Source organism: Apium graveolens, chromosome 2 (genome assembly GCF_009905375.1).
Source record: "Apium graveolens cultivar Ventura chromosome 2, ASM990537v1, whole genome shotgun sequence".
NCBI lineage: Eukaryota > Viridiplantae > Streptophyta > Magnoliopsida > Apiales > Apiaceae > Apium > Apium graveolens.
This window is the reverse complement of record NC_133648.1, coordinates 214069100-214094901: the sequence shown is the minus strand read 5'-3', so window position 1 is coordinate 214094901 and position 25802 is coordinate 214069100. Positions and strand designations below refer to the sequence as shown.

Here is a 25802-nt window from a genome sequence, read left to right as displayed (position 1 = left end):
GTTCTTTCATTTCTACTGGAGCCATGTGATAAGGAGCCTTTGAAACTGGTTCTGCTCCGGGAACTAAATCAATGGAAAACTCATCTCACGATCTGGTGGCAATCCGGGCAATTCATCTGGAAAAATGTCTGGAAATTCTCTTACTATTGGAATTTTGTCTAGATCAGGTACTTTTTTCTCCACGTCTACCACATGTGCTAAATAAGCCTCACATCCTTGTCTTAACAATTTCTTTGCCTTTAATATCGAGAGAAATTTCTTTTCTTGCCTTTGTCCTTGATAAGTCACCTTAATGTTATCCTCTGTAACCATCAAAATTTTCTTCTTCTTACAGTCAATGTTTGCCTTATACTGGGACAACCAATCCATTCCTAAAATCACATCGAACTCTCCTAGCTCGAAGGGTATTAGATCAGCCGAAAAAGAATACCCGTAGATTTCTAATTGACACTTAGGGCAAAACTGACTCACTGAAACTCTATCCTGATTGGCTACTTCTATAATCAAAGGTTCGGTCAAATCTTCTAACATTAAGTCCATTTTAACCATACAATCCTTTGATATAAAAGACTTAGATGCTCTCGAATCAAATAAAACTTTAACAGGTACGGAGTTGAGAGAGAGCGTACCTGCCACTACGTCCGAGTCCTAAGCATTGGACCTTTTTGTCATTTTGAAAGTTCTGGCTTTAGCTGTGCTGGAGGGCAGTCCTTCAGATGCAGTACCTTGAGTAGCTATCTTATAATTCCGAGCAAGATGCCCCACCTTTCAACAGTTGTAGCAAGTAACTGCGGGTTTCTCTGAATTGCACTCCGATGCGTAATGACCCTTTTGATGACATTTGAAACACTGAACATCCCTTTTGCATGAGCCACTATGTCTTTTCCCACATACCTTACAATCCATCACTGAGTTTGCTGACTAAGCTAGAGTGGAGGCAACTGAGGTGGTAGCAGGCCTAGCCTGAGGAAATTTTTTTCTTCTAAATCTTTTATTCCTGTTTTGGCCAAATCGCTTCTAAAACCTTTGAATGGATCCTCCTGGATTCGTCTCACCAGTAATACCTTCAAATTTTCGCTTCTTATCACCCTGTTCCTTGGCATCTAACTTCTGATCACTTTCAATTACCAACGCGACCTGAACTATTGAGGGATATGTCTTGAGCTGCAAGGCTACAACCCCACTACGAATTTTCAGCTTTAATCCTTGCTGGAACCTCTTTGCTTTCTGAGCTTCAGTACTCACATACATAGGCACCAACCGGGCCAATTTCGTAAACTTGGCCTCATATTCGGGCACACTCCTTTCGTCCTGCTTCAATTCCAAGAACTCAACCTGTAACTGGTTCTGCAAACAATCCGGAAAATACTTTTCCAAAAACAATTCTATAAATCTGGCCCAAGAGACAAGACATTCTCCTTCCAAGACACGAGTGGATTCCCACCAATATTTCGCTTCACCCTTGAGGAAATAACTTATATAGTCTGATCTAAGATTATCACTTACTTGAGTGAGGGTAAAAGCTTTCTCCATTTCCTTTAGCCAAATTCTGGCAGCAACTGCGTCCACCTCGCCCTTAAACTCCGGGGGCTTTACCGAATGAAAAGATTTAAAACTTACAGTTTGGTTCACTTCTCTTTGCTGAGGTTGCTGCTGAAGCTGTAGCTATTGCTGTTGAATTTGTTATTGTTGCTGCTGCTGTATAAACTGTTGTTGTTGTTGCTGTTATTGCAGAAATTATTGTTGCTGTTGCTGAAATTGTTCTTGCTGCTAAGCCATTTGGTTAGACTGTCGGCGTAGCAAATCTAGCAACTCATTCATGACTGGGCCCCCGTCAGAGTCTCGATTAGAGGAATTGGACGGGATATTCTTCTTTGGCGGCATTTTCCTGAAACATAACAAATGGTTTTAGTTTAAAAGAATTGCCCCCGGGTAGCAACATTTTCATGTGCCAAGAAAATGCTGCCGCAATAAAATATTCCCACCCTCACTTAGTTGGGGATCCGACTGTAATGAGTGGCTAGATTTAACAAAATCAGCAACAAATGCAATAATAAAAATAACAACAATAATAACAGCACACCACTAGCAGCATACACCAATACTTATAACAGCCACCAACTAACATCGCAACCTTCTAACTAAATTCACATAGTGAGACTCGTTATCGCGGAATGAATATCTAGGAATCTCTATCGGCCATTACCAATGGCACATATACCAGGGAAACACACTAAAGATCAGGGTAGTTCTAGAATCCTAAAAACATGCCAGGGTTACACCTTCGAACCCTCGTCTAAACTCTTAAACTTGCTCCTCTAGATGTGAGTTGCTAATTCACACCCTATACACCAACTCTACACCTTTCCGACTCCATTCTTAACCTAAATCAGGGACTCAAACCTGTAGCTCTGTTACCAACCTGTGACGGCCTCAACCCCGGGGTCAGGAGTTGACGTCACTATCAATATTAAACTATAATTATAATACCATCAATTCACTTTTATTGCAATATAACAACCCCTTCACAAGATCGTTTCCAGGTTCGAGTATAATTTAGGTTACAAACTTATTACAAACCAACATATTGAAAATAGCCTGACATAACTAACATTCTACAGCATCTCACAGACCACACTTGGTCTGACACAACACGCTTAGAGGACCTCAACACAGGAGGAACTGGAAACTGGCTCTTACCAAGACAGCAACATTTCCTAGGCATCTGCAATGCAAAAATATACAAAAATATTTGCAAGAGTGAGCGATCAAACGCTCAGCAGTACCACTATATGAATATTATTCAAAAAAGTTTATGATAAACAATTGTAGGAATAGAAATCATAACTTGTTAGTAGAAAACAAGTAAAACAAGCGTTAACAGATGAAAACTGATGAACTGTTGGAAACTTGATATCAATAGTTAGCATGTTCTATAAAACATCTCATTAACTGTGCTGTGTAAATACCAAAGTTAAATTTTAGCATGCTACTTTCATTTTCAAATCTTCCATTCCATCACAGGAACCATAAAACCATTTGTCGCACTACGGGAACCCAAAATCACTTCTTCCGTTACGGGAACCATAAAAGTACATTCAGATATAGAAGTATTGGATGATCCCTGGTGAGACAGCTGATTAGGCTATCTCAATATGACAACTCTATCTTGGCTATCCTATGAAATTTGTTTCGGAACTTAGAGACTAGCTAGGTCTCTGTCACGCTGGGCTGACGGTTATAATAGGGTGCGCAACCACTTTGCCTCTTACGCTATCTTCCTGGTCGTTACGGGCCCTTGCACACACTCATCCAATTATCTGATCAATTTTATCCAGTTTTCCAAATTACTTACCTATCTCTTTTCAAAACAATTCTATCACAACACACTTTCCAAAACATTTTCATTTTATTCAAAGTTTACAGATAGGTATTTTCAGAAGTTACTTTTCCCCAAAAACACAAGTTAACAAAACAATTCGAAACCCAGTGGATACGTAACTTAAAGCGTTCAGTTCCAGTACGTAAATTTAAATCAACAATTATTCATATATTACTGATCCAGAAAGATATGGTTAGGGGTACTTGCCTCAATACGCTTTAACAACTATTTCTGGCTGGCTTTGCACTGACCGGGATGTTAATACTTTCAACTGAAACCTACAGGAACCGAAATCCCCTAAATTAGATGTGTGAATATGCTTGACTATCCTCACTACCAATCTACCGGTACGTTAACAAACCCAACTCGTAACATACTCAATATAATAATACATGTATCAATTAGGGTACATGTCCTCGAAAGTCGGTTCGGTGTTCATTTTCAAAAATATATATATTTGTCCTTTTTCGAATTTAGGGTTATCGGTTTTCGCAAAGTATTTCATCACAACACATAATCAGGTTTCGTATAAAGTACTCATATATAACCGATCGACGTTCCGATAGTCATTGGGTATGACCTCGTATTTCCATAATTTATTTTTTTGGAAAACGGGCAACACCTCCTTTAATTATCGGCTAACCCGTCAAACGTACCGACGTCAAATCAATCACAACCACCATCATCCACAATCCAATTCCCAACCACCGATTTCAGTCAAAAATGTCAATTCGCAAATTCACAAACACCAATTAAATACACTTATTAATCATTATTACCCGTATTTTTATATTTTAATTCGTATTTTATAATTTTAATTGTGTTTTGTATTTTAAATCGTATTTTGTATTTTAAATCGTAGGGCTCAGAAATATTCATCATAGCCCACCGTCGGCTCGCCGATGCTCATTGCCGACGGCGGCGAAATCGCGGGTACCCGATAAAGTCGGGTTTCCAACACAGATTTCACCGATATAACCTTCGAATAATTAAATAATTATTCGAATAATCATCACAATTTCATTCAAATATTTCATGAATAATCCAAATAAATCAGATTAAGCAATCAACATCACATAGCAGTAACAGGAGCAACAGAAACCGCATCAAGCAAATACACAGAACCATGCACCATGCGCCACCCCCTCGCTGGAAAGCAGTGAGGGGCGGCAGCGGAACAAGGGAAACAACAGGGCAGGCGGCACAAAGACACACACGTTACGACTGCTAAAGAAGGACTGAATAAATGACAGGAAGAAGAAGGGGAGCAGGGCGGAGATTTTATCGGAACAAAGAGCAGAGCAATGGAGGCTTACCAGAGCCGGAGGAGAACAGAAGTGGAAAGCAAAGAAATCAAGGAGGATTGATAGACAGGAAGGATATATTCGAGAAACACCCGAGAAAATCGATTGAAAGAGAGAATCAATTGAAAGAGAAGTCGGCAAAGGGATTAGAAGGAGAGAGAGAGGGATGAGATAAAGATGAGAGATGGGGGGGGCGTTACATGGGAGGGTTTTATTTGTGTGTGTTTTTTTTAATATTCGCAACACCTACTCTGAAATGCCCGCAAAACACGAAACTTATACCTTAACGAGCAAATTACGAGAAAAAAAAATTCTAAAATTTTACCAAAATAACTTTAAATTATCGCAATAATTAAAAATTAACTAAACAAAATTTTCAAGATTTTTAAATCATTTTTAAGACGTACCCTGAATTCACATTTTTACAAATAAACGAAATAATGCGCGGGTCAAATAAATCCCAAAATGTTCAAAATAATTTTAAAAATTCTCGGAATATTTCAAACTTAATAAAATATGAATTTCATATTTTTTGAAGAATTTTAGAATTAAATACTGATTTTACTATTAAATGCAATCAGAAAATCATATAAGAATAAATAAACAATAAAATATTGATTTCTAAATTTTATAAACTCTTAAAAATAATAAATAAAATTATAAAGTGTTAAAAATGATTTTAGAGACAATCCAAATATTTATGGAAATAAATTTTGAATAAAATCAACTTTAACTATAAAAAAAAATAGCACAGCGTCACAACTAATTACACAATTGATCCTCGAACACCAACAATCACACATAATTAATAAAAATATTAACAAAACTAATATCCAGCTGACAGAATCCATACACATAGTTTATTTATTTAATTATTTAGTAATTACATATTTAAATAATACAGAAATGTAAGAGTAGTTATAAAACCCCTTGTTGTTGTACTATATATATATTAAAACATATATAGTTAGATTATTGAAACCGATATTTGATCGATGCTCAAATTTCAACGCTTTTAAAATGTAATTTATGAATCATTTGTATTGTTATGGATAGTCAAATGCTAGTAATGATGCTTCATGATTTAGTATTTAATTTTTGTAGCATTGTTAATGTTCCTCCCCTCTAATTTTAGTTGTTTTCAGCCTTTTCCCGACTAATTTGGGTTAATGTGTTGGTTGTAGGCTCAATAAGGCCAAATACGAAGGCCCAGATAGCTCAAAATTCGAAGGCCCACTTAGCTTCTCACTAGTTGTTCAATAACATAGAATCATAATGATAGTCCCATATCACTCCTTCAACGTTTGTCCGAATAACGGACGAACATTAGTTACAGGTTTAAGTATAAATACCCCAAGGAATGTAGAAAACATGAAAATTCTCTACACTCTCAAAACTCCCATTACTTTCTTGTATTCTTAAACCTATTAAATATCCAGATTACTTATTCTTACACCGGAGGTGAATCGGGGGGACAATCACTTGCATTCTCTTCTTTTTTAAGTCTAAGCCGAATGTCGCTCTTGACGATCGAAGGGCGTTCTTATATCCGAAGGAATATGGGCGTAACATTTGATACCGGTTCTGTGGGAAATATAAGAATTGTAACGAGATATTGGTATAATGATAAACACAAGCCATGAATAAACACCGCCTGGTTTCCCTCCTCATGATGGAGAGCAAACATCCTCGACGGTCGACGCTGATGGGTGCTCAAATTGACCCCCGAAGAAGAGGCTTTACTACTAAAGATCCAGGCCGACAAATTTGCCGCGGAGAAGGGATAAGGCTAAAGAAAACGGATAGGGTGAAAAGGAGGCAGAGGCTACGGCGACCGAAGGGAGGCCGATGCACTTCGATTAAAAGCTCTACAGCTCCAGAGAGAAGAGATCGAGCTACACGAGAAGGCACTACGTGAAGCATTAAAAGTCGATGAGACGGTGGTATGCCCCAGGTCGAGGAAAGATCGAAGGGGGTATGCCGAAGAAGATGAGTCTAACTCTGATTCGAACCCTAAAAGGAAGCGACGAAGCCCTATTATTCCTCTAATTCGGATGAAAAACTCGATGGGTCTAGAGTCAAGTTAACTAAACTGGAAAAAGGTATGTTCAGTGACAAAAGGGTCAACCAAGAGCCGATTGTGACAGAGGAGATTGAGCAGTACCGACCTTCCCCGGGTGAAGAAAGGCAGTTCCCGAAAATGAGCGAGTTTTACACAAAGGGAGATCCGGAAGACCACTGTGAAAAGAACGAATTACTAATTATAGGGGTGGGTCATAATGACATCATGCTCTGTAAGATGTTTAAAACTTACTTGAAGGGATGAGCTTCAATGTGGTACAAGTCCCTCCGACCAAGGTCCATTGGCTTATACGAACAGTTGAAGAGAATATTCCTAAAGTATTATTCTCATCTGTGTCGGAAGGCGAAGGATACCGAAGTACTGGTCCACTATAGGCAGAGGTCAAATGAAGAACTTGGGGATTATCTGGCTCGGTTAAAAGAGAAAGCTAGAATGGTCACCAACCTGGACAAGGTCAAAGTGATGGGCTTCCACACAGTGGGGCTAGACCGCTATAAAGGTAAAAAGCTTTGCTCTTCTCTTTATGATTTCCCCCTAAGCCCCTTAATGATATTTATATGAGGGGAGAGATTATCCGGAGAAAAATGGAAAGTATTGGGGGTTACAAAGACTCTTGAAGGGGCGACCGCTCCAAGAGAACAGAGAAGTACGACTACTCAAGGTCTTCTACTAAAAGAAAGGATAACATAAAGGCGGGAAAGAAAAAAACAGACCGTGGTGCCGAAGGACGTCGAGATAGATATTCGGTCATGTTCACTGCATTGAACACACCACTCCAAAATTCTCTATGAGATATAGGAAAAAATGGGGTTTGTTTGGACTGCCGAGATGAAGGTCCCCAAGTACAAGAAGAGTCCTTATAAGTACTATAATTACCACCGAGACAAATGACACAATACTGATGAGTGCTATCACCTCAAAAAGATGATTAAACGAATGATCAAAGAAGGTAAACTAAATCATTTTGTCCGAGATCTGGGGGACAGACTGGGGCCGAATGATAATCAGGAAGAACCCGAGGCCGAAGAGCCCACAAGAAGAGATATGATCAGGGGAGAAGTAAAGACTATCTCAGGGGGTAGCATATTAGATCATAATAGCAAGATATCAAAGAAAAAGTATGCCCAACCAGTGTATAACCTCTACCAATTTAGCTAGGTGAAGCCCCACATGCCGATGATATTCAGTATAGAGGATTATGATGATGTCATCCACCCACACGAAGACTCCCTCATCATCAATCCTCTCATTAAGCAGAACAAAATATGGAAAGTACTGGTTGACACTGGAAGCTCAGACAACATCCTGTTCCACAAGACGTAATATAGGATGAATCTGGAGGGCGAACAACTAGAACCTTATAACGAAGTTCCCCTCTATACCTTCGGCGGACACTCGATCCAATTCAAATGTACAATTACCGTCCATGTCCTCCTTGGTAAATTTTCATATAGTGCTGAGAACCCGTAAAGTTCTATGTGATTTGGATCGAGAGTTCATATAATGCGATCATGGGGAGACCCTTCTTATCAACTTTCAAAGTAGTGGAATATATACCCTCACCTCAAGCTAAAGTTCCCAACGGAGATGGGGGTAGGAGAAATGCAGGGCGACAAAAAAACCGCCAAAATATTAATGTTGGAAGATCCGTAGAAGGATCAGTCCTATGAAGGACCGGATGAAACCAGAAAAAGAAAAAGAGGCGAAGCCAAACCAAGTGACAGCCGGCAGACCCTTAATATTGAACTGGAGAAATTTGGGGCTGACCTCTTGTTGAGTGGCATTTATGACACATTATTACACTCGGTACAACTTTAAATTGGTGTATTTGTACTCTAGTTATTGGGGTTTTAACGTATTTTCTAGTGTTTTTGCATTTCAGGCATTAATCTGAGAATCATGAATTAGCATTGATTTGATGCTAATATGGTGTTAGGATGGTGTCCAAGAAATAAAGCTTGCGAAGACCGGCTCAAAAATGCAAGGAAAAGAAGAAGTCAAAGATTTGGAAGAAGCCCAGCGAGCCCGCGCTGATCAAGCGCGCGGCCGCACCCAAACATCAGAGAGCTAGCACGCCCGCGCTGATCAAGCGCGCAGTCGTGCTATGTCAGGATAGCAGAATCCTGTTTCTACTTGTCTTTTGAGAGAAAGACTTCTACATTACATGGGGCTGCTATATAAATAACTTTAGGTCGTTTTTCATAATATATCAAGTAAGAGACATATTAGAGCTAAGGAGAAGACGACAAGAGACCTATAACACAATTCAACAAAGACGAAGACGATCTAGTTTATTCTTGTGAATCTTTGTTTTGAGTTGTAATATTAGATGCTAGTTTCTTGTTTTGTTGAACTTATACTCTTGTGTTAACTTTGTTTGATTATTCGTTATAAAGACTACGTTTATTATACCATGCTTTCATCGGAACCCACGTTGATGATAAGTCTGATTATGGGCTATTCGTTATCGTGGGGTTCTAGCGAGTTTGTTTATGGATTTCTTTAGATTTTGTTTCGATGCCTTAATGTGTAGTGATTTTATGATAACCTAGTATTGGTTGTGCGTATTCATGTTATGAGTGTCACGAACTTATAAGATAGTCTGTTAATTCTTAATAAAGTGAAAGTGAATTTAAGGATTTAGAACTGGCAATGCTAGCATAGGTTCATGTATTTGTTATGCATGATTAGTGGGAAATTTTAACCATCTTACTTGCCCTATGTAATCAAGATAGATAACTTGTGCTTAAACCGTTATGTTGTCAAATTCTATAGACATATAGGGTCTCAATATAATTGGTGTCTATTCAGCTTCTATCTCTTTTGTGGATGTCTGGTAGTATGGTATTTGTGCAATGAAAGTTGGCATTTATCAGTTTCGTGTTATCTGATTAGTGTCATCACCATTACATGCTAAGGTTAAGAACTAATAGGCTATTAAATGAAGTATTTAATGAAGTTAAAATCCCATGTTTGTCATATATATTAATTCAATCAATCTTATTCTTTTAGTTATAATTCTTAGTTTAATTCTTAGTTATAAACAACCTCAATTTGTTATCATCTTAGCATTGAATAGTAACCATACATTGTTGCTTAAGTGCAAAAATTAATTAGTTAGCAAAACCAGTCTCTGTGGGAACGAATCTGATTTTCATCTTATACTACTTGCGAAAGCGTATACTTGCATGTATTATTAGCGCGTGTTTAGTGACTAACAAGTTTTTGGCGCCGCTGCCTGGGGCTGCAGTGTTAATTTTTAGTTTATGTGTTTTCCATCAGTGGTCGTTGAAGTTCATTGACTCGGACATTGTTACTTATTTGTTTCCTTATCTTATTTCAGGTACTTTAGCGAGGGTGTATGCATACATGTTCTCGTACTCATAAGAGAACACTGGATAAAGCCGAGGAAGAAGTTGTGGTGGTTCGAAAGGAAGTTTTTGAAGAAGAAAAAAGGTAGAAGAAGAAGAGAAAGTCGAGGAACCCGTTTTAGTAGAGATGGGAGATCAGGCAGAAAATCCTAAGGCTTTGATGGACTATTCTTAGCCTAAGATTAATGACATTCAGTCAAGTATCATCATGCCAGTCATCGGGGCTAACACTTTTGAGATCAAGTCAAGAACAATTCAGATGATACAGAACTCGGTTCAGTTTGGGGATTCTCCTACTGAAGAACCCAACATGCACATCAGGGATTTCATTGAGATCTGTGACACTTTCAAGTTCAATGATGTGACTGAAGATGCTATCAAGCTGCGACTCTTCCCATTCTCTCTGAGGGACAAAGCTAAGTGCTGGTTATATTCTCTACCAGCAGGGTCTATCACCACTCGAGAAGATCTTGCTCCAAAGTTTCTCAATAAATTCTTTCTTATGGCGAAGACTACTGCAATCAGGAATGCTCTTACTCAGTTTGCTCAGCAAACTGGAGAATCTCTGTGTGAGGCTTGGGATCGATATAAGGAGATGCTAAGGAAGTGCCCACACCATGGCATGCCTGATTGAATTATTATTAACTGCTTCTATAATGGATTGGGTGCTACTTCTAGACCCATGCTCGATGCAGCATCAAGAGGAGCCTTGTGGGCTAAGAGTGACGATGAAGCTTATGAATTAATTGAACTGATGGCTGCTAATGAATACCAAAATCCTTCCCAGAGACTGAATTAGGGAAAAGTAACAGGAATTCTGGAGTTGGATGGAACAACTGCTATAGCTGCCCAACTTAAGGCTTTGACGATGAAGGTGGACACTTTGGCTAATTATGGGGTTAATCAAATAGCTAGTATCTGTGAGCTTTGTGTTGGTGCCCATGAGACTGATCAGTGCGCAATTTCTAGTGAATCAGCTCAGTTCATGAGCAACTTTCAGCGTTCACAGCACCCTGTTCCAGCCACTTATCATCCCAACAACCGTAATCATCCTAATTTCAGTTGGAGCAATGCTCATAATGCAATTCAACAGCCTTATCAGCAGTATCCAGCTAAGCAGTATAACCCCTTGGTTTTTAGCAACCGTAATATGGACCAAGACAGCAACTTCAGCTGCAACAAGCTAATAAAAAGTCTGAATTAGAGGAGTTGAAGCTTATGTGCAAGAGTCAAGCTATTTCTATCGAGACCTTAGAAAATCAAATTGGGCAAATTTCCAATGCCTTGCTAAATCGTCAGCCTGGTACACTACCTAGTGACACTAAAGTGCCAGGAAAGAGGGAAGTTAAGGAGCAGGTAAAGGCAATCACTTTGAGGTCTGGAAAAGTTGTGAATCCCGAACAAACTCAAGTGTTGACTGAAGAAGCTGGGGCTGAGAAAGAAGTAGAACAGCAGGAAGTAGAAGTGGAACCAAGGAAAACTATTATTGAGCATACTCCTCCTGAGGGTAATACAGGGGACAAACAGATCTATCATCCACCGCCTTTTCCTAAGCGGCTGCAGAAGAAAAAGCTGGACAAGCAATTTAAGAAGTTTCTGGAGGTGTTCAAGAAACTTCATATCAACCTACCTTTCACTGAGGCTCTTGAACATATGCCTAGTTACGCAAAGTTTATGAAAGGTATTCTCTCTTGGAAAGTGAAGCTAGATGATTTAGAGACAGTTGCTCTCACGGAGGAATGCAGTGCTATGCTACAACAGAAGTTGCCTCCGAAGCTTAAAGATCCAGGAAGCTTCACTATTCCGTGTACTATTGGAAAAGTGTCTTTTGACGGATGCTTATGTGACTTGGGAGCTAGCATCAATCTGATGCCTTTGTCAATCTTCAAGCAGTTGGACTTACCTGATCCAAAACTAACTTATATGACTTTACAATTGGCTGACCGTTTATAACATATCCGTGAGGTATTATGGAGGATGTCTTGGTCAAGGTTGATAAACTCATCTTCCCTGTGATTTTGTCATTCTTGATTTCGAGGAGGATAAGAAGATTCCCATAATTTTGGGAAGACCTTTCTTGGTGACTGGTCGAACCTTGATAGATGTGCAGAAGGGTGAGCTCATAATACGAGTGCTGGATCAGGATGTAACTTTTAATTTGTTCAATGATATGAAATTTCCTACGGAAAATGAGGAGTGCTTAAAGGTGGAGTTGGTCGATTCTATGGTTACTTCAGAATTTGATCAATTGTTAAGGTCCGATGCCTTAGAAAAAACCTTATTGGGAAATTCACATAGTGAAGATGATGAAGGTAAAGAACAATTACAATACTTGAATGCTTCTCTCTCAAATAGGAAGATTGATATGCCTTTTGAATCTCTTGGAATGGAGGAATTGAACAGAGCTCCTAAACGCCTCAAGCCATCTATTGAGGAAGCTCCTACTCTTGAGCTTAAGCCTCTACCTGAGCATTTGACTTATGTGTTTTTAGGTGATGCATCTACTTTGCCTGTTATTATTGCATTTGACCTTTCAGGTAGTGATGAGGAAAAGCTTCTGAGGATTCTAAGAGAGTTCAAATCGGCAATTGGTTGGACTATAGCAGGTATCAAAGGAATCAACCCTTCTTATTACATGCATACAATTCTGCTAGAGGAAGGTAGCAAGCCAACGGCGAGCAGCAAAGAAGACTTAATCCGATCATGAAGGAAGTAGTGAAAAAGGTAATTCTTAAGTGGCTAGATGCAGGGATCATCTATCCTATTTCTGAAAGTTCATGGGTGAGCCAAGTTCGATGTGTACCAAAGAAAGGTGGAATTACTATGGTAGCAAATGAGAAAAATGAGCTTATTCTTACACGAACAGTCACGGGGTAGAGAGTTTGCATGGACTACATGAAGCTAAACAAGGTCACTAGGAAGGATCATTTCCCTTTACCCTTCATTGAGCAGATGCTCGATAGATTGGCTGGTCATGAGTAATACTGTCTTCTGGATGGCTATTTGGGTTACAATCAGATTTGTATCGCTCCAGAAGATCAGGAGAAGACTACCTTCACTTGTCCATTTGGTACTTTCGCCTTCAGAAGAGTTTCTTTTGGTTCGTTTGGTGCTCTAGCCACATTTCATAGATGTATGATGCCATATTTTTCTGATATGATTGGCTAGAATTTGGAGGTATTTATGGACGATTTCTCTATTTTTGGCGATTCTTTTGATGAATGCTTGCAAAATCTTGGACACGTTCTCAAGAGGTGTGTTGAGACCAATCTGGTTCTCAATTGGGAGAAATGTCACTTTATGGTGCGACAGGGCATTATTCTGGGACACAAGGTTTCCAGTAAGGGTCTTGAGTTGGACAAAACCAAGGTGGGGGTCATTGAGAATTTTCCTCCACCTATTTCTTATAACGACTCGTGTATTTTTGTATTATTTAAATACGTAATTATGGAATTATTAAATGAATAATATATGTGTATAGCTTTTGTTAGCTATATGTGTTTTATTTTTATCTATGTGTGCAATTGTTGAATAATTAAATAAATAGAAAATGTATATGGGTTCTGTCAGCGGTTTATTGTTTTGCTACTATGTATATGTGATGACAAGTGCATAGTAGTGAGTTGTGTGGTTAATTATGGGGTGGTATGATTTTTGTTTTGTTTTTACAAGGGGGTTTAATGCAAATTTATTTGCATAAATATTTGAATTATCTCTAAAATTGTTTTTATGCTTTTATAATTATAAAATTTATTTTTGGGATTTTATAAAATTTAGAAACCAATATTTCATCAATTATTTAGTCTTGTACAATTTTTTGATTTCAGTTATTTGTAAAATATGTATTTAATTCCCGAATTCTTCAAAAATTATGAAACTCATATTTATTTAAGTTGGAAATATTCCGGGAATTTTAAAATTATCTTAGGAATTTTCAGAGTAAGTTTTACCCACGCGTCGAGTCGTTTTAAGTGCACCTAGGTTCGTAGATATCGAAACGCTGGATAAAATAAAAGGCTTTCAGGCAGAATAAAGACACGTGTCAAGCTTCCAGTACTTGGTAGGATGGGTGTATCGCTGTGATTGGTTGTTATTTGATAAAAAAATAGCAAACAGGGATAAACTCGTGCGAGCTTACCCTGTTGTCTCCCCCTTCCCCTTCCCCTGTGTTCATCTCTCAATCTCTCTAATATCTCATAATCTCTCTCTCACAATCCTCTATCTCTATCTGTTCATTTTCTTTCCTCAGTTTCTTTTTCTTGTTCGCCATTGTATTTTTTCAGTGAGCCTCCGGCTGCATCTCCGTTACCCCTGTTCTGTTCGGTTCTTATTCGGGCATGTATATATATGTACATATCTGTGTGTGGCTGTATGTGTATTGAATTATGTGTGTGTGTTTCTTGCTGTGGTGATTTCGGCCACCTGTGGTTCCGGCCACCTGTGTTCAGCTGAAGTGTGATGTGCGTGCGCGTGTTGCGCGTGTATGTTGTTGTTGCTGCTACGTGATTTTAGTTCTGTTGGTCCTGTACTTTTGGTTTAGTTTAATTATTTTCTGCAGATAAAGTATTTGAGTAAACTTCGTGATATAAAAATATTGTTTGCGGGAAATATGACTTAATCGGCGAAATTTCGTGTTGGAAACCCGAGAATTAATTGGGTACCCGCGAAATTTTGCCGCCGTCCGAGATAACTTTTTACGAGCGGATGCTGGACGGTGATGACGATGTTCTGAGTCCTAAATTTTATAAATAAATAAAATGATTTGTATAAAATGTTTTTGAAAATAAATTGTATATTGGAGTTGTATGTATATAATTACGAGATTGTGGAGTTGATGTGGTATTAAAACTTGTGGATTGATGTGATTGTTGACGTCGAGTTGTTCGACGGGTAGGCCGATAAACAGAGAAGGTGCTGCCCGAATTTTTGGAAATTAAATTGGAAAATGTGGGACGTACCCTGTAATTATCGGAACGTCGAACGGGTATAAATAAGTATATACATATATTTTGTACGAAACCTGATTGTATGCTATGATGAATGTGGTATCGAAATCCAGTAACCCTAATTTCGTAAAATGACGGGTATACGTATTTCTGAAAACGAACACCAAACCGATTTCTCGAGAACGTGAACTTTGACTGTTGGGTGTGTTATTGTATTGTAATAATGTATATAATTACGAGTCGAGTTTGAATATCATTGGGTAGAATTGGTGTCGAGGATATGTCAAACATACATAGACGTCTAACGTAGGGTATTTCGGCTCTGTAGGTTCTAGTTGAAGGACTCAGGAATTGATATCGAACTAAAATAATTCAGTGATCAGTCGGCAAGTGCCTCGAGGGTCCCAAGCGAAGCACCTTGAGAGTCCTGGATACTATCTTGAGATAGATTGCTGCAAAGCAGGGATGTCTTCTAGTGAGACAGTCATTTTTCCATGAGAGCCCGAACGTTCAAGTCTATCAAAATCAGTCAGTGATAGTCGTAAAGCTCTACAAGGCAAGTACCCCTGACCATTCTTTTATGGTTCAGTACGTATGAATAGCTAAATGTTTTATTTTCGTAATGGAACATAAATGTTTTAAGTTATGTATCCCCTGTAGTTATAAATCACTATTTTCAAATTGTTTTGTGAAAAGTAACTTCGAAAGGTACCTATCTCGAATGGAATGATTTGCGAAATGAATTTTATATGTGTGCTGGTTAAATAAATGATTTTGAAAATGAGATAGGTACAAGTGTTTTGAAAACTGGATAAAACGGTCAGATATGGGATACATTGGGGCCAGAGTAGGCCTATTGAGGTGTCGTAAGAGGCTAATTCAGTTGCGCGCACTATAAAACCGATTAGTCCAGTAGGTCAGAGACCTAGCTAGTCTCTGAGTTTCGGAACAGGTATATAGGATGGCAGTGGGAGCTGTCCGGTGTTGATAGCCTGATCAACTATCTTCACATATCCACTAAGTATCTGAGTAGGGTTTTGTGGTTCCGTAATGGAACAAGTGATTTATACAAGTGGATTTGGAAATGAAGATAGCATGCTAAAATTAAACTCTGGTATTTATACACATCACACTACTGATGTTATTATTTTACAGAGCATGCTAGTTTTGATATCCAGTTTATGAATTGTTTTACATATCTTGCAAACGAGCTATAATCTTTGTTCCTATCACTGTTTGATCGTAAACTATTTTATTGTTATTCATATAGTGGTTCTGCTGAGCAACTGATTGCTCACCCTTGCAGAATATTTTACATATGTATTGCAGATGCCTAGGAGATTCTTGCGCGGTAGTCAGTGCAAAGTTCCAGCTCCTTTCGTGTCAGGCCCCTCTGAGGTAGTTGTGCTGGACCAAAGATGGTCTATTGAGTTGCTGTATTAAGTTAGCTGCGTCAGGATGATTGTTATAAGTTGAGTTGTGCTAGTCGTAACCTAAATCATACTTGAACCTGGAAAAGGTCTTGGCAAAGGGGTTGTGGTTAGGTATAATTAATGCTTTGGATTATATTATGTTTATTATTATTGTTGCTGGTGACGTCAACTCCTGACCCCAGTGTTGAGGCTGTCACAGTGGGTATCAGAGCTACAGGTTTGAGTCCCTGATTTAGGTTCAGAGGAGAGTTAAAAGAGTACAGGATGGTATATATATATGTGAGTCAGCAACTCAATCAGAGGAGCGAGTCTATGAGTTTAGTCAAGGGTTTCGGAAGCGTAACCCTGACGTTTGTTGAGGATGGACTGGAATTGCCCTAACTTAGAGTACGTTCCCTTCATATATGTAGTATTAGTAATGTTTGATAGAGATTTCTAGTTTTCCCTCGAGAAAATGAGTTTGATTGCGAGGATTCAGCATTGAGCGGGCTTTTGTTGAGTCAGCTGAGAAGACGCCAATGTTAATTCTAAATATCGCCTTTTCTGTGTCAAGGAATGTTATTGGACTCATTGTGTAATCTTGGTAAGTTCAGATAGTGTGATAATAGTCAGGGGCTGTTATGACGACTAAGTTTGGTAGTGAAGGTGGATTAGAACGGGAGGTGATATGTTTGAACTCTTTTATTTCCTTCCTTGAAAGGTATTTTATCTCCAGAGTAATTGTTTCTTATTCCATAAGTTGTTTATCTTTCTTGTGAGGAAGTTGTGAACCCGAGGTAAGCTACTTAGGGTTTAGTTGATCTCCTTACAAATCAGATTCTTTCTTTCCTATTTGTGAATTTCTTATCTGAATAATTTTTCTTTCCTTGGTGACTTTTCGGTTGATTGGGGCAAACAATGCATATGAATTGACCATTTGTCTATGTGACAAAAGGGTCTGGTAGGATGCCACCGAGTTATGTGTTATGACTGTATGGTACTAAGACTGGCCATCTTATGTACTTGTATGGTTGCTCTCAGTCATACCTATGTTTTCTTCTCTTGTCCTCCCCATATTATTGATCCTTTGACTTTGACATTTCATTTGAAGTCCCGAGGCAGTAGATTGTTAGTAGCTTTTGTAATTAGACAGTCCTGGTCATTGAAAGTAATTGAGAGTTAACTGTCTGGAGAAAATAGAAGTTTTGCATCAGGTTGCTAGTATCTCAGAAACGATAATAGTAGAGAGGATTTATGACTCGATATGGAAGGTTGTGGCTTTAGAAAAGTTAACTTTGTGGAAGATAGGTTATGGTAGGAGATAAGAAGTCTCCTTGGGAAGAGAAGCTAATTGAGTGATTGATGAATCACTTGAGGGTGATAAGAAATCATCCCTGGAGGAATGGTTGGTTGAAATTTGGACCAGGGTGCCTAGAGGAGTCTAGCATTCCTTAAGCTTGACTTGAATTACTAGTGGGTTCTGTGTAATTGGTGGTTGTTATAGTCGGACAAGTTTCATTGTATACCAAATTGGTGTTAATGAGGTAATAGAGCAGTGACGGGAAGTGGTTAGTTGCTGTTGTATTGAGGAGTCATGCTACAGTGTTAGTTCCTTTATATTTTAGTTTTCCTGAACTGTTATTGATTCTGCTACTGTCATTGTTGCTATGCTTGCTAGTGCTATTAATCTAGATTTCTTTTGTACATGGAGCCCGATATTAAGGACATGGGTAATTTATTGGGCAGCATTTTCCTGATACAGGTGCACTGTTTAAAAATGGTGATATTTTGTTAAATGTTTTGTTTGATTTAAAAGAACTTATTTATATGTCTCAGGAAAATGCCACCTAAGAAAGCTACCCAGTCTAAATAAAATAGTAGTAGTTTTGTGAATGGTCCAACTATAAATGAAATTCTAGATTTGTTCCGCCAGTCGTAGCAACAACAGTTGCGGTTAATCTAACAGGTTAAGTGGTGGTAACTACTATTGCAGTAGCAACAACAAGGAGTAAACCCAAGTGTTTGTTTCAAATCTTTTCAGAATGTTAACCCTTCTAAGTTTAAAGGTGAACCTAATCCAGTAGTTGCTGGAGCATGGTTAAAGGAGATGGAGAAAACTTTCAATTTTGTCCAAGTAAGTGATAATTTTAAGACTGATTATGTAAGCTACTTCCTAAGAAATGAAGTAAATTATTGATGGGAGTTAACCAGAGTGTTAGAAGGAGAAGGCCAAGTTCCATGGGATAAGTTTGCTGAGTTATTTTTGGAAGAGTATTTCCCAAATTCTGTACGATTAGAAATCGAGTTTCTAGAACTGAAACAAGGTGAAAGAAGTGTGTAGGAGCATGAGGCCAAATTGACAGAAGTGGCCTGATTAGTTCCTGAGTATATAAGTATGGAGATTCAGAAAGTAAGGAGGTTTCAACAAGGGTCGACACCTAAAATTTACGGAGGAATGGTGGCATTGCAATGCAAGACATAATCCTCTATGGTTCAGGCTGCCCTAGTAATGGAAGGTAATCAGAGGTGACTGTTAAGAAAGAGAATGATAAGAGAAGGAGGTTGAAAGGTGTTATGGATAAGGTAGATCAAGAAGAATCTAGGCAAGTATTGTAGAATCATTTTGGCTGAAGCAGGAGTAAGAGATTCCTGAGACAGAGTCTTTCTCAGGCTAGGTCTAGTGCTACTTCAGTTGTTTCCACTCCAGCTCAATCAGTCAAGTGAGCAGTGGATTACAAGTCCTGTGAAAGGAGACGCAATGGTACGTGCAAGAAGAATGTGCAATGTTTCAGGCATAGACATAAGGGTCATTTTGCATCGGAATGTAATCCAGAAAATCCAGAAGTGACGTGATTTTAGGATTGAGTTGGATGTTCTGTATTATGGCAATGAGTGGTATCAGAAGAAGCGAAGTGTAAAGTATACAGAAGCCAATAGTAAGGTAAGTTTCTGGATGCAGAAGCAATATAAGGCGTGACTAGCGCATATAAAAGATAATAATAATAAGAAAGTACCTAAGTTGAAAAGAATCCAGACAACAAGTGAGATCCCAAAGGTTTTATCGAATGACTTATCAGGATTACCTCGAAACATAAGAGATAATTTCTTAGTGGTTACTGTACAAAGTCGGGCTGGTGTCAAAAAGCCCCAGATCTTATGAACCAGTAGGAATCAAGTAATTAGCTAAAGAAACTTCAGAATTGGGAGATGAAAGAATAATGAGACAAGGTGTATTTTGTGTTGTGTACCAATGTGGCTTATAGGAAAGAAGAATGGATGTATGAAGATTATGTGTTGATTATTAGAATTTGAAAGGTTTGAGTAATAAATAAATGCCCTGGAGTGTCTGGAGGCAAGTGGAACGAAATAATTAGTTGGTAATTGTAAAAGTTATGAGAAGGAGGAAAGTGAGCATACCAGTGATGCTGTAGAGAAGAAGGATAGAATTATGAGGTTGTTTAATGATTATCGGGAGTTTAACAAAATGACGAATAAGAATTGATTACTTATGTGACCTAATGCAAGGAGTGTGTTGTTGACTGAAGATTCCACCTGAGGACATATCAAAGATTGTGATGAGAGTGGGTTATGTATGTTGCAAGTTCTGGTAATAATATGTGGAGTAATAAGTGTATAAGGAGTACTTGGATGGTGTGGTTGTATTTATTGATAACATCCTCAGCTGTCTAAGGATTAAGAAAGTTTGTGTAGAACGCCCCAGGATTTCCCTAGGAAGATTAGAAGGGAAGCAATTATACGCTAAGTTTTAAAGTATGAATTTTAATTGGAAATGACAAAAGATTTTGAGTATTTCACTAAAAACCATTTGAGCAAAGCCAATGTAATAGTTTATGCCTCGTGCAGAGAAAAATGATTAAATGTAATTAAGATTGCTAAGGAATCTGTAAAGGAATTGGAAACTGTGGGAATTGAAGTTGAGTATCTGAAGGTGATGAGAAGTTAGTATATAAGATTATTTCCCAGCCTTAACTGATGGAAATGAGTAAGAAGCGATCGAATGTTGGAAATTAAATTGAAAATCAGTATTACCTATTATCCTTAGATAAAGGGTTAAAGTGAGAAGGTGATTCAGATAATATAAGATATGTGGAGAGTATATATGATGGGTTTAAAGAGGAAACTGCGGTGATCACCTACCATGGATTGAGTTTTCTATGATAATAGTTACCATGTTAGTAAGAGAATACTACTTTGTGAAGTGTTGTATGGACATAAGTGTAAGTCCTCCCTCTATTAAGAGGAAGTGAGAGTAGAGTTATTGTTAAGTCCTGAATTAAATTAGTATATCAAGATTATGGTGGCATACTCGGGATATACAAAGAGAGAAAGCGGATTTACATTGAAAGGATATGAATATATAGAATAAGGATCGTGGTATAGGCAAAAGTTCTACCTTGAAAGAGATTGGTTAAGTTTGAATATAAGGGACAAGTAGAGTCCTAACTGTGTTGAACCATTCGAGGTATTAATAAATATAGATAAAGTTGCCCCTGAGTTGTCATGGCTGTTGCAGTTGCAATATATATATATAATGTGTCTTGCATATCAATATTAAGGTGATATGTATCTGATTCGGAATCAAGCCATTGATTAGGAGCCAATGGGCTCTCATCCAAATTTGTTCTGCGTGGAATAATCGATCCAAAACCTAGATTGTTAAGAGCGAGTCCTTAGTAATGAATTTATGCCTATAGTGAGTATGCTTTGAATAAATCCTTGAGTCGAAGAGTCTACCTGAAAGTTAGAATCAGAATTGCTTGACAAAAATCCTCACTTATTTAGTTAAGTCAGATTCTGAGGACAAAATCTTTTTAAGGGGGAAAGGATATAACGACTCGTGTATTTCTGTATTATTTAAATACGTAATTATGGAATTATTAAATGAATAATATATGTGTATAGCTTTTGTTAGCTATATGAGTTTTATTTTTATCTATGTGTGCAATTGTTGAATAATTAAATAAATAGAAAACGTATATGGGTTCTGTCAGTGGTTTATTGCTTTGCTACTATGTATATGTGATGACAAGTGGATGGTAATGAGTTGTGTGGTTAATTATGGGGTGGTATGATTTTTGTTTTGTTTTTACAAGGGGGTTTAATGCAAATTTATTTGCATAAATATTTGAATTGTCTCTAAAATTATTTTTATGCTTTTATAATCATAATATTTATTTTTAGGATTTTATAAAATTTAGAAATCAATATTTCATCAATTATTTAGTCCTGTACGATTTTCTGATTTCAATTATTTGTAAAATCTGTATTTAATTCCCGAATTCTTCAAAAATTATGAAACTCATATTTATTTAAGTTGGGAATATTCCGGGAATTTTAAAATTATTTTGGGAATTTTCGGAGTAAGTTTTACCCGCGCATCGAGTCGTGTAATTGATAAAAGCGGGTACAAATTGCATTTCAAAAATTATTTTTAAATTATGAAATTTACGTTTATATTAGCTTCGGGATATTTATAATATTTTGAGACTGTTTCCATAATTTTCTGAAATCGTTTTAAGTGCACCTTGGTTCGTAGATATCGAAACGATGGATAAAATAAAAGGCTTTCAGGCAGAATAAAGACACGTGTCAAGCTTCCAATACTTGGTAGGATGGGTGTATCGCTGTGATTGGCTGTTATTTGATAAAAAAATATATATAGCAAACAGGGATAAACTCGTGTGAGCTTACCCTGTTGTCTCCCCCTTCCCCTGTGTTCATCTCTCAATCTCTCTAATCTCTCACAATCTCTCTTTCATAATCCTCTATCTCTATCTGTTCATTTTCTTTCCTCGGTTTCTTTTTCCTGTTCCCCGTTGTATTTTTTCGGTGAGCCTCCGGCTGCATCTCCGTTACCCCTGTTCTGTTCGGTTCTTATTCGGGCATGTATATATGTACATATCTGTGTGTGGCTGTGTGTGTATTGAATTGTATGTGTGTGTCATGTGTTTGCGGGAAATATGACTTAATCGGCGAAATTTCCTGTTGGAAACCCGAGAATTAATTGGGTACCCGCGAAATTTTGCCGTCGTCCGCGATAACTTTTTACGAGCGGATGGTGGACGGTGATGACGATGTTCTGAGTCCTAAATTTTATAAATAAATAAAATGATTTGTATAAAATGTTTTTGAAAATAAATTGTATATTGGAGTTGTATGTAAATAATTACGAGATTGTGGAGTTGATGTGGTATTAAAACTTGTGGATTGATGTGATTGTTGACGTCGAGTTGTTCGACGGGTAGGCCGATAAACAGAGAAGGTGCTGCCCGAATTTTTGGAAATTAAATTCGAAAATGTGGGACGTACCCTGTAATTATCGGAACGTCGAACGGGTATAAATAAGTATATACATATATTTCGTACGAAGCCTGATTGTATGATGTGATGAATGTGCTGTCGAAATCCAGTAACCCTAATTTCGTAAAATGATGGGTATACGTATTTCTGAAAATGAACACCAAACCGATTTCCCGAGAACGTGAACTCTGACTGTTGGGTATGTTATTGTATTGTAATAATATTATAATTACGAGTCGGGTTTGAATATCATTGGGTAGAATTGGTGTCGAGGATATGTCAAGCATACCTAGACGTCTAACGTATGGTATTTTGGCTCTGTAGGTTCTAGTCGAAGGACTCACGAATTGATATCGAACTAAGATAATCTAGTGATCAGTCGGCAAGTGCCTCGAGGGTCCCAAGCGAAGAACCCTGAGAGTCCTGGATACTATCTTGAGATAGATTGCTGCAAAGCAGGGATGTCTTCTAGTGAGACAGTCATTTTTCCATGAGAGCCCAAACGTTCAAGTCTATCAAAATCAGTCAGTGATAGTCGTAAAGCTCTACAAGGCAAGTACCCTGACCATTCTTTTATGGTTCAGTACGTATGAATAGGTAAATGTTTTACTTTCATAATGGAACAGAAACGTTTTAAGTTACGTATCCCCTGTAGTTATAAATCACTGTTTTCAAATTATTTTGGGGAAAAGTAACTTCGAAAGGTACCTATCTCGAATGGAATGATTTGTGAAATGAATTTTATATGTGTGCTGGTTAAATAAATGATTTTGAAAATGAGATAGGTACAAGTGTTTTGAAAACTGGATAAAACGGTCAGATATGGGATACATTGGGGCCAGAGTAGGCCTATTGAGGTGGCGTAAGAGGCTAATTCGGTTGCGCACACTATAAAACTGATTAGTCCAGCAGGTCACATACCTAGCTAGTCTCTGAGTTCCGGAACAGGTATATAGGATGGTAGTGGGAGTTGTCCGGTGTTGATAGCCTGATCAACTATCTTCACATATCCACTAAGTATCTGATTTGGATTTTGTGGTTCCGTAATGGAACAAGTGATTTATACAAGTGGATTTGGAAATGAAGATAGCATGCTAAAATTAAACTCTGGTATTTATACACAGCACACTACTGATGTTATTGTTTTACAGAGCATGCTAGTTTTGATATCCAGTTTATGAATTATTTTACATGTCTTGCAAACGAGCTATAATCTCAGTTCCTATCACTGTTTGATTGTAAATTGTTTTATTGTTATTCATATAGTGGTACTACTGAGCAATTGATTGCTCACCCTTGCAGAATATTTTACATATGTATTGCAGATGCCTAGGAGATTCTTGCACGGTAGTCAGGGAAGAGTTCCAGCTCTTTTCATGTCAGGCCCCTCTGAGGTAGTTGTATTGGACCAAAGATGGTCTATTGAGTTGCTGTATTAAGTTAGCTGTGTCAGAATGATTGTTGTAAGTTGAGTTGTGCTAGTCGTAACCTAAATCATACTTGAACCTGGAAAAGGTCTTGGAAAAGGGGTTGTGGTTAGGTATAATTAATGCTTTGGATTATATTATGTTTATTATTATTGTTGCTGGTGACGTCAACTCCTGACCCCAGGGTTGAGGCTGTCACATTTTTTTAAAGGGAATTCGCAGTTTTCTCGGTCATGCGGGTTTCTATAGGCGTTTCATCAAAGACTTCTCTAAGATTTTGAAGCCGTTGTGCAGTTTTCTAGAAAAAGATGTCCCTTTCAAGTTTGATGATGAGTGCCTTGTAGCTTTTGAGACATTGGAAAAGAGTTTAATCACGGCACCTGTCATAACTGCACATGATTGGAATGAACCTTTTGAGATGATGTGCGATGTAAGTGACTATGCAGTTGGAGCAGTTCTTGGGCAGTGGAAGAACAAAATATTTCATGTGGTTTACTATGCTAGAAAGACCCTAAATGGTGCTCAACTGAATTATACTACTACGGAGAAAGAACTTTAGGCTATTGTCTATGGTTTCGAGAAATTTCGATCCTATCTACTTGGGACTAAGGTGACAGTTTTCACTGATCACGCTGCAATTCGTTATCTCGTCTCAAAGAAGGACTCGAAGTCTAGATTGATTACATGGGTTCTTTTGCTTCAAGAATTTGAACTAGAGATCAAGGACAGAAAGGGGACTGGAAATCAAGTCGCTAATCATCTCTCGCGTTTAGAGAACCCTAAGGCTACTTCATTGGATAAGATATTGATAAATGAGTCTTTTCCCGACGAGCAGCTGTTTGGAGTGCAAGAAGAAGAACCGTGGTTTACAGACCTTGTGAACTACCTTGTGAGTAATATCATGCCTCCCGACTTATCTTATGCTCAAAGGAAGAAATTTCTACATGAAGTAAAGTGGTATATGTGGGATGAACCATTTTTTTTCGACAAGGAGCTGACTAAATCATCAGGAGATGAATTCCTTACAGCAAAACGGGGGGGATCTTGTGAGATTTCCACTCAACAGCTTTTGGAGGACATTATGGTGGAGAAAAGACAACAGCTCATATTCTTCAAGCAGGTTTCTTTTGGCCAACCTTGTTTAAAGATGTTCATCAGTTCGTTTTGAAATGTGATAAATGTCAACGTGTGGGTAATATGTCTAAGAGGGATAAGATGCCTCTTAATATGCTTCTCGAGATTGAGGTCTTCGATTTTGGGGAATTGACTTCATGGGGCCATTTGTCTCATCTTCTAACAATCTGTACATCTTGTTGGCGGTTGATTATGTATCAAAATGGGTTGAAGTTAAGGCGTTTCCAACGAACAATGTGAAAGTGGTGCTTAATTTTCTTCACAAGCAGATATTCACAAGGTTTGGAACTCCTAGAGTCATAATCAGTGATGAGGGGTCGCATTTTTGTAATCGCAAGTTACTAATATGATGAAAGGTATAATGTGAATCATCGCATTGCTACGGCTTATCATTCTCAGACAAATGGTCAAGCTGAAGTGTC

The 25802-nt window shown here is 38.1% G+C and overlaps 1 non-coding gene across 1 annotated transcript; it reads right to left on the bottom strand.

The window, feature by feature from the left end:
- Positions 1 to 10657: 10657 nt before the first annotated feature.
- Positions 10658 to 10764, bottom strand: LOC141710000 (small nucleolar RNA R71). The gene has a single exon (XR_012570545.1). It is a non-coding gene; the product is annotated as a small nucleolar RNA R71 (small nucleolar RNA).
- Positions 10765 to 25802: the final 15038 nt, after the last annotated feature.